The following is a 12,090-nucleotide window of genomic DNA, read 5'->3' on the forward strand; positions in this document are numbered from 1 at the left end:
AATCCCAATGGAAGCTGCTACGACATCACGGCCACAAGAAGCAGAACCTTTGGAGAAGGGGAAAAGTAAAACCCCGGAAGGAGTAAAATCCAGCATTTTAAGGGAATACGACATAATTGCCAAGGGAAGACAGGAATCAGCAAGTCCCCAGGTGGCAAGAGGTCAAGGTCGAGGTCGAGGCGCCAGAGGAGGCAAGCGGGGTGCAAGGCAGCAAGGAAATATACAAAGCCTTATGCGAAGGGGCAAAACAGCCATACTATGAAGAACACTCTTACGGTAATGAACCTTTCTAATTTCTTACTAACTGATGAACAAATTGATGTACTTTCATTAGGATTGACTTTTTGTCCAACTAGGAGTTTTAATTATACAGAAAGTAGGATTGATTTATTCTTTTTTTACACGCAAATTGAAATTGAAAAAATGGCATGAGAATAAGTTGAAGCCTCTGACATATACAACCAATGTTAAAGAACCCACGTTATCTATTGGTGATATAGAAACTTTGCATACACTGAGAGAATTAGTGGATGACAATTGGGTAGAGGATCCTCTGATTAGCCTGGCACAGGAAGAATTGGTGATTGATGACGCATGTAAAAGTGGTTTCAAACCAAAATCTGTATTTTTGCCACAACTGTATAATGAGTCAATAGAGGTATTTGAGAAGGGTGTATTTAAAGAATTTAAGAAATTGGCCAAACAGAAACCCCAGTTTAACAACAATCTCACTAAAAAACAGCAAATAGCTATCATGGAACTGCAGGACAACAGGCAGATGGTTATTAAAAAAGCAGATAAAGGTGGGAATGTGGTTGTATGGCCCCTCAATATGTATCTAGAAGAGGGGAGACGACAATTGAATGATGAGGACAGTTACACAAAAAGTGACAAATTGTTATGAAAAAAGTAACAATCTATATAAATGAGTTGGAGAAATGGAAAAATGGAAATTTGATTTCTAATGATGAGTACAAATGTTTATGTTGTAAATTCGCCAAACTATCAGCAATGTACTTATTACCCAAGGTACACAAAAACAAAGATGTTCCACCAGGACGCCCAATCGTTTCCTCTATTGGAAGCATGTTTGAAAATACCTCAAAATATATCGATCACTTTTTAAGGCCATATGTACAAGCTTTACCTTCGTATATTAAAGATACGGGGCATTTTTTGAAAATGATTGAGGTAATTTGGGAATCGGATTATCTATTACTAACATTTGACGTGAACAGCCTATATACCTGCATACCTCATGATTTGGGTTTAGAAGCATGCAGGTATTATCTAAAAGATCGACCCGTATGCTATCTCATGCATACAGAGATGCTATTAAATATGATGTCAACTTGCTTAAAAAATTATTTTTATCTTTGATCATGTGATATACCGCCAAGCCCGGGGGACGGCGATGGGAACCTGCTTCGCCCCCAGTTATGCAGGATTGTACCTAGGCTGGTGGGAGGAGCAGGTGGCGAAAAACATCAGTGCCTTTAACCATCAGGTCGTCCTCCTGGTAAGGTATATTGATGACATATTCTGCATTTGGAAGGGTAATGAAGTAGAGGCAGTGGAATTTGTAGATTCCCTCAATGAAAACGACCTTAATCTCAAGTTTACTTGTACAGTTAATAAGAACGCTATTGAGTTCTTAGATGTGGAAGTAAAGTCTATTGGAAATCGTTTGGAGAGCAAACTATTCCGTAAAGTTACGGCTGGAAATAGCACCTTGCAAGCTGTCATCCTGTTAATCTTATTAATAGTATACCCTATAGGGAACTATTAAGGGCTAGAAGAAATTGTAGCTCGGAAATTGCATTTGCACAGGAGATGAATACGATGAGAGAAAGGTTTGAAGAAAGAGGTTATTCTCGTAAAGTTATCAGAAAGGCATGCGAGAAAGTCACAAAAATAAAAAGAGAAGAACTTTTTAAAATCAAGGCCAATGCTGAAGTGGAGGATGAAGCAATACGATTCATTACCACATTTAGTAATCAGGGTAATGATGTCAGAAAATGCTTAAACAAATTCTGGAAGGTGTTACAAATTGATGAAACCTTCAGGTTACGAATTGATGAAACCTTCAGAAAATGTATTGATGAGTTCCCAAAAATTACATTCCGCAGATGTTCTGCCCTGAAAGATGTATTATGTAAAAATATTTTAATACCTGAAAAAGAAACGGTTTCAACTGTAAACAGATAGTTTTATCTAAAACTATGAAACCGTTCGCTATTTGAAAACATCTTAACTGCAAATCAGATTTTTGTGTGTATGCATTGATATGCCCTTGCCAGCTGGTATACATTGGTAGCACTATTAACCAGGTGAAACTGCGCAGCTTGGAACACATCCGTGCTATAACTAATGAGGACAGGCAGTATCCTATTGCTCGACATTTTAAAGAATGCCACAATAAGGATATTGGTTTACTGAGATATTGTGCCCTCGACAGAATCGTTATTTCTGAAAGAGGGGGGAACAGAACGCAAGAGCTGCACAGATTGGAATCACGAATGATAATTAAATATGAAACTATGTTCCCAGGGGGCATAAGCAAAGATGAAGAATTATCAGTCCATCTTGGTTAAACTGCAACAAACTGTAACAAAATTGTAAAAAATCACAGATTCAACCTGACCATCTATTGTTATTAATACTATGAATCTCGAAAGTTTGCCTTTTATGTATGATGTTTGTGTTGTTTTTAATAGGTAAATAGTAACCCTTATATTGATTAGTGCATTTGGTTTATTTTTATAGGAGACGGAGAGTATGCCTTGTTGTGAAGAATTGCAGAATTAAACCCCATGAATTGGTATCACTATATGAATTAGAAACATTTTGACATTAGCCCACTAGGGCATTTGAATAATAATGTAGTCAACATCGCGATCAAATTCTGTGAATATTTACCCACTTGGGTAACATTGTAAATACGAATCCAGGATGATTTGTGTCTAACGTAATATTGTAATGTGTTGACAGCTGACAATTAATTTGGATCTAATCTGATCACATTATGCATATATTACTTTTTGCATTACTATTTAGTAATAATGTATTCAACATCGCGATTAAAACCTGTGAATATTTACCCACTGGGGTAACAGTGTAAACACGAATCAAAGATGGTTTATGTCCAACGCGATATTTTAGTGTTGACAACTGACAGTTAATTTGATCTAATCTGATCATGTTATGTATAAATTACTTTTTGCATTACGGTTATTTTCTGTAATGGTTTTAAGTTGTGATTTAATGTTTCGAAATGAAAATCATTGTATATTAAGTGATATCAATGAACCATTCCAATATGGTGGTGTAAACAATCTCAAAATCATGGCAACACCGTAGTCCTTTGTTTGTATTGTTATCATTTGTTGCACTATATCACATGATGCACGTTAACGTCTGATGACCGTGACCAAGGAACTAATGTTCTGAAACGCGTCGGGACAGTGTTTGTCTTTGCTTTAAATAAAGCAAGCTATTGAAAAGAATTGGGGCTCGGCGCAATCTTTGAACAAAGAAAGATTGATCATTTTCTGGATTTGAAGGGGTCGCGACCCTGCCGGTAGCCCGCCACCATTCAAGAGGCAGAGATCAACCGCGAAACAAGGTTTGAATGAGATATATATATAATTATATCCGTGCTCGCCTTGCAGCGAAGTAAAGACGCACTCACTCGTTTCCAGGAAAAATTTAGGTGGATTTATTAGTCCTTTGCCAAGCGGGCATGGCAAATGATGATGAATAAATCCACCTAAAGTTTTCCTGGAAACGAGTGAGTGCGTCTTTACTTCGCTGGAAGGTGAGCTGCTTCATTGATACCGGTGTGGCTCTGCCGGTAAAGAAACGCACTGCCCCTTGCAACCGAGCGCCAGAATCTGGGCTGAAAACTCGATAGATCGATGGATATCTATATATCTATCTTACATGATTATGTGCCATTGTAACTAACAGCTGTTAGCTAAAAATTTGAAATGGCTAGCTTGATGGTAAACCTTTTCAGTGGCTGGCTGCCTCAGCCCTGACTGACTTGGTACCGATGACTTGCAGGCCTCACTTGGATTGTGCAGTCTTATTTATCATTGAGTTGGGCAAGAATAAACATCTGCTGTTAGCTCCAAGAACGCGTCAGCTCTCAAAGTGCACTTAATAACACAGCCTGTCTTACTAGTGCATGGAACTATTTTTACGATGGGCTTTAGCTTTTTCGGAGGGGCTAACTCTCCTTTTACACTGGATCGGAGTTGAAAAAAGATCATTTTCCTGGTAACTAACACACATCCACACCATGCATCCTATTCAGAGAATCTTCTTTACAATTTGGACAAATTGAGAACAGTTTGCGGTGAATGACGACCATCAATGGTGTTGGGCATTTCAATGGAAAACTCTAAGCCCTTCTAGGAGCTTAGGAAAATGATTTGATGGGTCACAAGTTCGTTTCTGAAAATGCCAACTCCGCTCTTTCTTGCTGAGGTTGAGTAAGGAAATGCTATTTACACATTAATAAATCCCTTATAGTACATGATATCTTCTAGGTCACCAGGTCATTCTTTGCTTATGCAGTTTGTAACCACACATTGTTTAGAAAAATCAAGATCATATTTATCATAGTTTTCTCAAAGATGCTTAAAACCTAGTACTTGTGTGTTTTGGTTATGGGTGCGAGTGTTTCACAAATTAATTTGAAAAATTGCATTCTTTTCACGGATTTTGTTATAGATATCCTACTTCCTTAATTAATATTTGAACAATTAAAAGGTGCAACATTCCATTGTCTTAGCCATTCCTTTTCCAGGGATTTCAGATGTGAGTATCCGAAATGGCTTGCATGCCATGGAAGATGCTTTGTGCTCTGTTCTGGAAGCTGCAAGGGCGTCTCTGAAACAATTTAATGACTGAGGGTGTGGCGATGGAGGCTCTTGACAACTTTGAGTTTATCAGTCAGCGTAGCTTGTTTGAAGGTCAGTCATTGAAGTGTGTTGCATGATGGATGGATGCCAGGGACAGCAGTTCCTCCTATGGTATTGATGGGGTTTCTGATCTTGTGGTGTTTGTGTTTTGGTTTAGATGCCCGTACATAGGTTTCCCTGAATCATGTCCTTTATATAGGCACAATTTGCATTGCCCTTATTTAGGCATAGAATCCCAGTCCTTATTTAGGCATTAGCCATGCAATCCATATACAGGCATGGTCACCTACATCCGTCCATCCCACGTCACAACGAGTTCTTAGAAAACAGTCCCTTAAGCCGACGGGACTTTCTCTAGCCAGGATTATTGATTTCTCCAAGAACTCCTCTATTATGCATGAGCTACTATTCCTTACGGGTTCATTCATGACGTCTTCCTCTGCCCGACTTTACGTCAATGCTAGCATTCCTAAACACCTTCCAGGTATAAATATACCTTCCCTTACCATGGCAAACCACGGCACAGCTCAACACAACTTGACTGCACGATTTGCCACGGCAAGTTCGGAAGAGACCATATCCCGGCCTGACACACTGACCAGACGCCGTCATCCCTGCTCGTAGAGAATCCAGCTTCCAGTGTTCTGACTCCCTTCACGGGGTGTCTGAGGTTGAGACCCGGAAAGAGATTCCCACCTCTTGCATTCTAAAAGTATGGAGCTGGCTAGAACCTAGAGGGACTCTTGGCATACTAACTTAGTATATACTATACTATAGAAAACAGCACCTACTTCTTACCTCGCACTGCTCCTAAGTTAGGTACACTGGGGTAGAACTATTTAGAAGCATCGGAAGAGTATTCACTTTTTAGCCTGTGTTATTTATGTATGTATGTGTATATATGAATGTCCTAGCTAAAAGACAATGCTATTGCAGTATTTCTTCTTGCTGCTTACGCTGTGCGGATTATATCTTGCTTACTGTCTAATGATTGTAACAGCTCATATCTCTTACACGAGAAACAAGACTGTTCAATAAGTCCTTTTTTTATTGAAATGCCCGTCTATCGATTTCTGTGTATCTCTGAAGAAACTAAGCATGCACGATTGACTGAGTGAAACTGTTATCTATTGTTTCCACGATTCTGAGACACGTTCCGATTCTAAGGGAAACAAAGTTGTCATGTTCATGCAGTTGTCAGAAACTAATCCCTTCTTGTTTATTCGAGAAGTTTCTAGTGACCTCTGAGTTGGGTGGCACACAAAGTAATTACGTTTAATGTACTTGATAGGAGCATGCTGACCTTAGTCCTATGCAAAAACTATAGTGTATATTATTCCAATGCGCAGAGCTTATAAGGGAAATGGGAACTACACTACAGTGTGCGTTTGTGTGTTTGTTTGTTTTTAAACTTGGTGGAGACGCGATTGCTATTTCACTTATAAGTTTTATTGGGTGAATGCACTGTAGGGAAAAGTGAGAGATCCACCCTGCGCACCATCATCTAAAAGCTTACATCAAAAAATCCCCAGAGATCTTTTGTCTGACTCTTAGGAATCGAGTAGGTCATGTTGCTCATCTACACTACATATGGGTGTAATGTGTAAACTTACAGTATCGCTCCTGAGGCAGGCAGTCCTAATAGTAGAATCTCTTTATAAAGAAGTGCTTCAAAATCCTTTAAACTTTCTTTCCTCCCTACGGGCTTGTAAAGATCCTTCTCTAACCCAGAACCCATCATGTGTTTGTTTATTTATTTTTTATATAATCTACAATGGACAGATGGTCTTTGCCACTGTGCTTGGTGATTCTGAAACACAGATCTGTTTTACCATCTATTTGCTCTAATGTGACTTTTACTCATTGGTTTTGGGTGCTTCTCAATGCTGTAGTGCAGCCACCATGTGGCACCGGTGTATTCTGTCTGAGATTATTTGTTTTTTCAATTTTAAATAGTGTGACCTAGACCCAAAGGTTTAGGAGCGCTTTGCTGACACACTGCTTCTGATCTTTAGCTCAGCAGCTTCATTCCATCTGGCCTGTGCATTTGTTGCTTTATTCTTCTGGTGACCACAGAACCTGCTGTGTGCCTTTCTGCTTATTCAGTGCTTCTGTGTTTTGCTGTAGATTAGGGATTGGAAGAGGGTGTGGGCTAGTTCTCCTTGCCCTTTTGTGGCCACTCCTGCTCTGGTTTTCTTTGCTTAAACATCTTAGTCGGTCATTCCTTGGTTCTCCTAGCTCCCCTCTTGTTCTGGCCTTTTGGGGACTGTGATTCCCATTCTTCAAACAGTACCTTAGAAATTTGAAGGTTTTGATGCTATTAGAATGGCTGTTCCTCGGCAGTGACCTTAAGGATCAGATGTCTTGGCGTCCCCCCACTTTTCAGGTATGTGTCTGTCATTGCTCTCATTTTTTGACCTGTTATGTCTCTAGGCTTGCATCCCTGGTATTGCAAGCTTTTAAGTGCCTTGGATTTTGTGTGTGATGTGTTTTCGATTGGCTTTGTCTTCCTCATCGTTGTGCACACTGAGTCGCATCTATCCGTGTGTTCAGAGGTGTGGACGGATGTATTTCAGATGGTGCTCTTGATTGGTTTCCCAAAAGGTTTTGAGCTTGGATGGTGTAGGTTTGTTTTTTGTTTGTGTTGGCCTAGGACCTGTCCTTGGTTTTGACAGCACTCCGAAAAGCTAACTTTGAACTCTTAGTAGATGTGGAATAATTCTTTCTAACATGGATAGTTCTGTTCGTTACAGTATCCTCTGGCAAATGTGTAGGAAGATATGGGAATGCTTTTGTCATAACCTTTCTACATTGATTTCCATTTTAGGTGGTGGTGGGACCAGGTTGATCTTTTGGGCCATTAAAGTTTTCTCCGTTCCATTTGGCACCGGTTGTGTTGCATTCTTTTCCTCTGATCTGGTATTTTCTGACGGCCTGGGACTTCATGGTTGGTTTGTGTGTACGATTTTGTTTGTGTCCAGTTTGGTCCATTGGCGGCTTCCTTAGCCACACTCAGTAAGTGGCTGGTTTCTGCAGCTGTTTCTACTGACCCTCTCTACTGGCATAGTTACTTGTTTTCTTTACCAGAGGCCTGGTGACATCTTGAGCTAGAGCACAGTGGAACTCTGATGGATATTGGTGGCATAATAACCTAGCTTACATGCTGCTTTTAAAATAATTTATTTGCGTTGTGTTAACTGCATGTTGATGGTGATTTTGAATCTGCATTGAGATTTATGTATGAGTTGTGTTCTGGTGTTATACTTCTAATACATGTATTTTAGTGGTGAGTTGACCCTTTTTTGCCCTCTCCTATCAGATTGTGAAAGCGGTCTGTTGGCAAAAAGACTTGTTAGCTCACAGTCGGCTTAGAGCCCACCCGTACCTTACCATTGGTTAGCTTTACTGTCACTCTCGCTTTTTATTTATTAGCTTGTGTGGGCTTTCCTTCCTCTTGTTTGTCTCTTCATTGGCGCATGAGCATATTATGTCTGTCTGCTGCTTGCTTTGCAAGCACTACTTTTTAGGTCGAGCCTACCAGACAGAGCGGTCTGGTTGCATGAGATCTATTGTGGGCTTACCAAGAACGTACAGGGGCTTGGAACCCACATGCTACTTAGCACTGACTGGTCTCATTTGCCTGCTTTGTGTCTCAGCTTGTCAATCTTGTGGTGTTCCTCCCATGGAGCATAGCCTCTTCACCATCCCTTTTGATTTGCTGACTTCTATGCTTCTACTGCTTGCTTTTGCATGGTTCACATGCTAACAAAATGTCACACACGCCGCATCATAGAGCTTTTTTCTGGTTTTTAGCTGAGGATGCTGTACAGCAAACCAAAGCCAATAGGTCCTAAAGGCAAGAGTGGTTGGCTTTGCATAGATTTGTTACTTTGGGGTTTAGCTCTCCGTGAGTGGATGTGTTTTCCAGCTATCTCCCTCGTGTACTTCTCTACCCCTTCACTCCATGTTGCTCTGTCACCTTTTTGCTTCTCCCTACCCCCCTCCATGTTGCATTTGCATGTTTTACTTCTTTCCCTGTGTTGCTTTCTCACCTGTAGTGCCTCTCCCCAACTGCTTCACCTTTTTGTCTTGCCGGCTGCTTTTCCCCCACCTGCCCAAACTGTTGCAGCTCTCCTTGCTGTTTCCTTTCACCTTCCACCTGCACCCTCTATGTTGTCTCACCTGATCCATGTCCTCCATGATGCTTCCCCCCCCACCTGCACCCTCCATGTTACTTTTGCCACACATGCTTTAAAAATTTTTTAAAAAATTGCCCTTCTTTTATTTACCAATCCAACTCATGTCATTTTGTAGGTGCACGCTAATGTGTTTATGCACTTTTATTTCTTGAGCCATGCTGCACATCTTTTGGAATGCTGTAAAAGCATGGCTAAAAACCATTGGCAAAGCCACGAGGTCTCAAAAGCAAGTATTATTGGCCCATGCTTGCTTGGTATTGCACGAGTACTATGTAGTACATGCTCGTTATGTAAGCACACTATTGTCCCGATTTACCAGTATTCTTCATAAATTCAAGACTTAGATTGCCTTGTCCCAGTCCTCCATTTCCGCCAGCCCAACCCTCTCTGAAGTGCGCTATGGTTAGTACTAAATGTACAGGATGTGTTAGGAAGGGGAGGAATCACTGGTGTCTCTAGAGGGTGGCAGATGGGGCTGTGCTCCAGCTGCATGTGTCATGGTCCCCATTTGGGTCCCGTACACATAACTGTTGAATGCGAAGAGGCGACAGGGAATAAAGACACTGCAGTGAAAAGTAGTAGGCCAAATGAATGTGTGTGCACTATGGTGCAAAGTAGTTTCTTTCAGGCCATACATTAGCCCCCATTTTTTAGGTCTCGCCTAGCGATGCAGCGTCATGCGCTGCCCGCCTAGGCGAGATCTATTGTTGCCGACTTGCATTGCGAAGTGGGACAGGACAGGTGCATGCGTACGGCAAGTCCTGGACAGGAGATGTGCATGCGTATCGTGCGAGCAGGAGTTGTAATAACGCCGCAAGCTGAATGCATGCACATCGACTGTCTGTGCTGAAGCTGAACAGACAGTAGATGTGCAAGCGTACGGCTCGCGTCTTTATCACAACTCCTGCTCGCACCATACGCGTGCACATGTCCTGTCCAGGCGCGGCATCCAGCATGCCTCCTGCTCAAGCCCACTCACCGGCTCTGTGGGGACTCTACGCTGCTCCCAGGCTGGTCTTCTCAATGGCAGGGGGGACTCTCCTCTTCACCTGGTCACTGGCGCAGCAACACGCATGGCTCCGTCTTGCTCACAGGAGCCCTGCCTAAAATCTTGCTCCGGCCGCACCAAGCGGCATTCACGAAGGCGGGGTGGGCTCCCGCCAGACTTCCTCTGCGGGGTGGGCTCCCGCCTCGCTTCTCCAACACACGGGGCTCCCTCAGCTCACGGGAGCCCTGGACACTTCCGGCCGTGCGCTCCATGCCCCACGCAACTGACGTTGCAAGCCTTAAGCAGTTTTGCTTTCTTAATGCACACAGACGCTCAGCTCGGGATGTCCTCAGTAGGTAACAACTTTCCCTGTGCGTCTCGTGCTTGTGTGTTTTTTTTATTTTTTTTATCTAGCATGGGTCTAAATGATTTCGTTTGCAGGCTTGCTCTGTATAATTCATTTTACTCAGTCACTCATGCACTCACTCACTCCCCCTATTAGGCGCTCACTCACTCTAGACCTACCCTACTTGGGCAGAGATCAAGCAAGCATTGCACACCTTCCTCTTATAACAAAACTCCAGTGTTCTAGCAGTCCAAGTCTTATCCACTAGCCGTGACTGCCAGCACATATCTTAATGCCAACTATACGATCCGTTCCTACATCCGGTGCATGGTGTGATCAAGACCACGTGCCAACACAGTCAGCGTCACAAACACATACTTGTACATACATTTCCCAATCCCTCTTCACAATCTACTGTATTCAACAAGGTGAGAAACTACTCTTCCAGGGGACGCTCGCGTGCCTTCTGTTCCGGTGTCTCTGTGGGGGTAATTGTCCGGTAACGAAGACGACAACTTTTATACCGGTTTTATTCGTTCTTTCAGTGACTGCTCAAAAGACAAACACTCTACACATTGAGCGCCAACAAATCATGCCTCCTCCTTTAACTGTAAGCAGAAATTCCAGCCAAAAACCCAGGCCCTAGGATATTTTACCATTTGCGCATCACATTAATTCTGCGGTCCAAGCTGCAGTCGCAGCTATTATCAAAAATCTGTCCTACATGAAGCGTAGAGGCTTCTTAAAGATTGGGTGATTAAAAAAAATACATTTGGCAGTTTTTTATATGGCCCGAACTTGACTTTAAGATGAGCACAAGGACACATTCATTTTTGTTAGGCATGATGGAGAGATTAAGTGATTTGCCCAGAATCGCAGGATGTTGAGCTGACGCCGAGGCTCTTACCTGGTTCCCCAGCTGCAAAGTCAGGAGCTCTGGCCTTAGGCCACATTCTCTATTTTTTTGTCCTATTTTTAGATAGGTTATTGGAGGCCTATAAATATACACAAATGCGGAAGTCTGTCTTGAATGCCCTTCATTTACTCAATAGTGACAAACATTACATATTAAACTGGTCACTGGTGTCTTTATAGTTGATAAAACTGTGCACGTTCAGCATTGTTATTTAGAAGTTTAACTTGAATAAGAAACAAACTAATGGGTTCTTAAGTGAATTGTGGTAAAGCCTATAGATAACCCGTAAACACCAGTGAAAAAGCAAGCACACTACTTAAGTGATTAGGTATTGATTAGTGTCTCAAATAAGAAGGATAACCCTAAATGGTACTGATCAACAGTAGCATGGGATAGACAAGCATTTGCAATGCAATAGGTCTCGCATTTGCGAGAGTTTGAGTTATTGGCATTGTAAATGACAATGTCTTTTGTGTTTACAAAACCTGCAAGCGCTGCATCAACACGCACTTTGTACTTGTACAAGAAGCAAGGCAGTAAAAGAGATGCAGTTACTGCCAGCCTTGCTTCTCAGAAGTAACCACTAGAAGTACTAAGCACAGGTTTACGCAGTACTTGCAGGTTTTCCAAACACATAAATAAAAGGCTCAGTCATTTACAATGCCAATAGCTCAAACTCTCGCAAATGCGAGACCTATTGTATTGCAAATGCT

The 12,090-nt window shown here is 41.9% G+C and overlaps 1 protein-coding gene across 5 annotated transcripts in view; it reads left to right on the forward strand.

The window, feature by feature from the left end:
* LOC146854291 (uncharacterized) overlaps window positions 1-12,090 on the forward strand; it is a 194,616-nt gene that overhangs the window by 41,769 nt on the left and 140,757 nt on the right. For 3 of the 5 annotated variants that reach the window (XM_085652078.1, XM_085652076.1, XM_085652074.1), the window contains exon 2: window positions 2,767-2,821. The exons of the other annotated variants lie outside the window; for them this stretch is intronic. The gene's annotated coding sequence lies outside the window, so the exon portion shown is untranslated. The remainder of the gene's footprint in view (window positions 1-2,766; window positions 2,822-12,090) is intronic. 5 annotated transcript variants of the gene reach the window in all.

This window comes from Triturus cristatus, chromosome 4_1 (assembly GCF_964204655.1).
Source record: "Triturus cristatus chromosome 4_1, aTriCri1.1, whole genome shotgun sequence".
Classification (NCBI taxonomy): domain Eukaryota; kingdom Metazoa; phylum Chordata; class Amphibia; order Caudata; family Salamandridae; genus Triturus; species Triturus cristatus.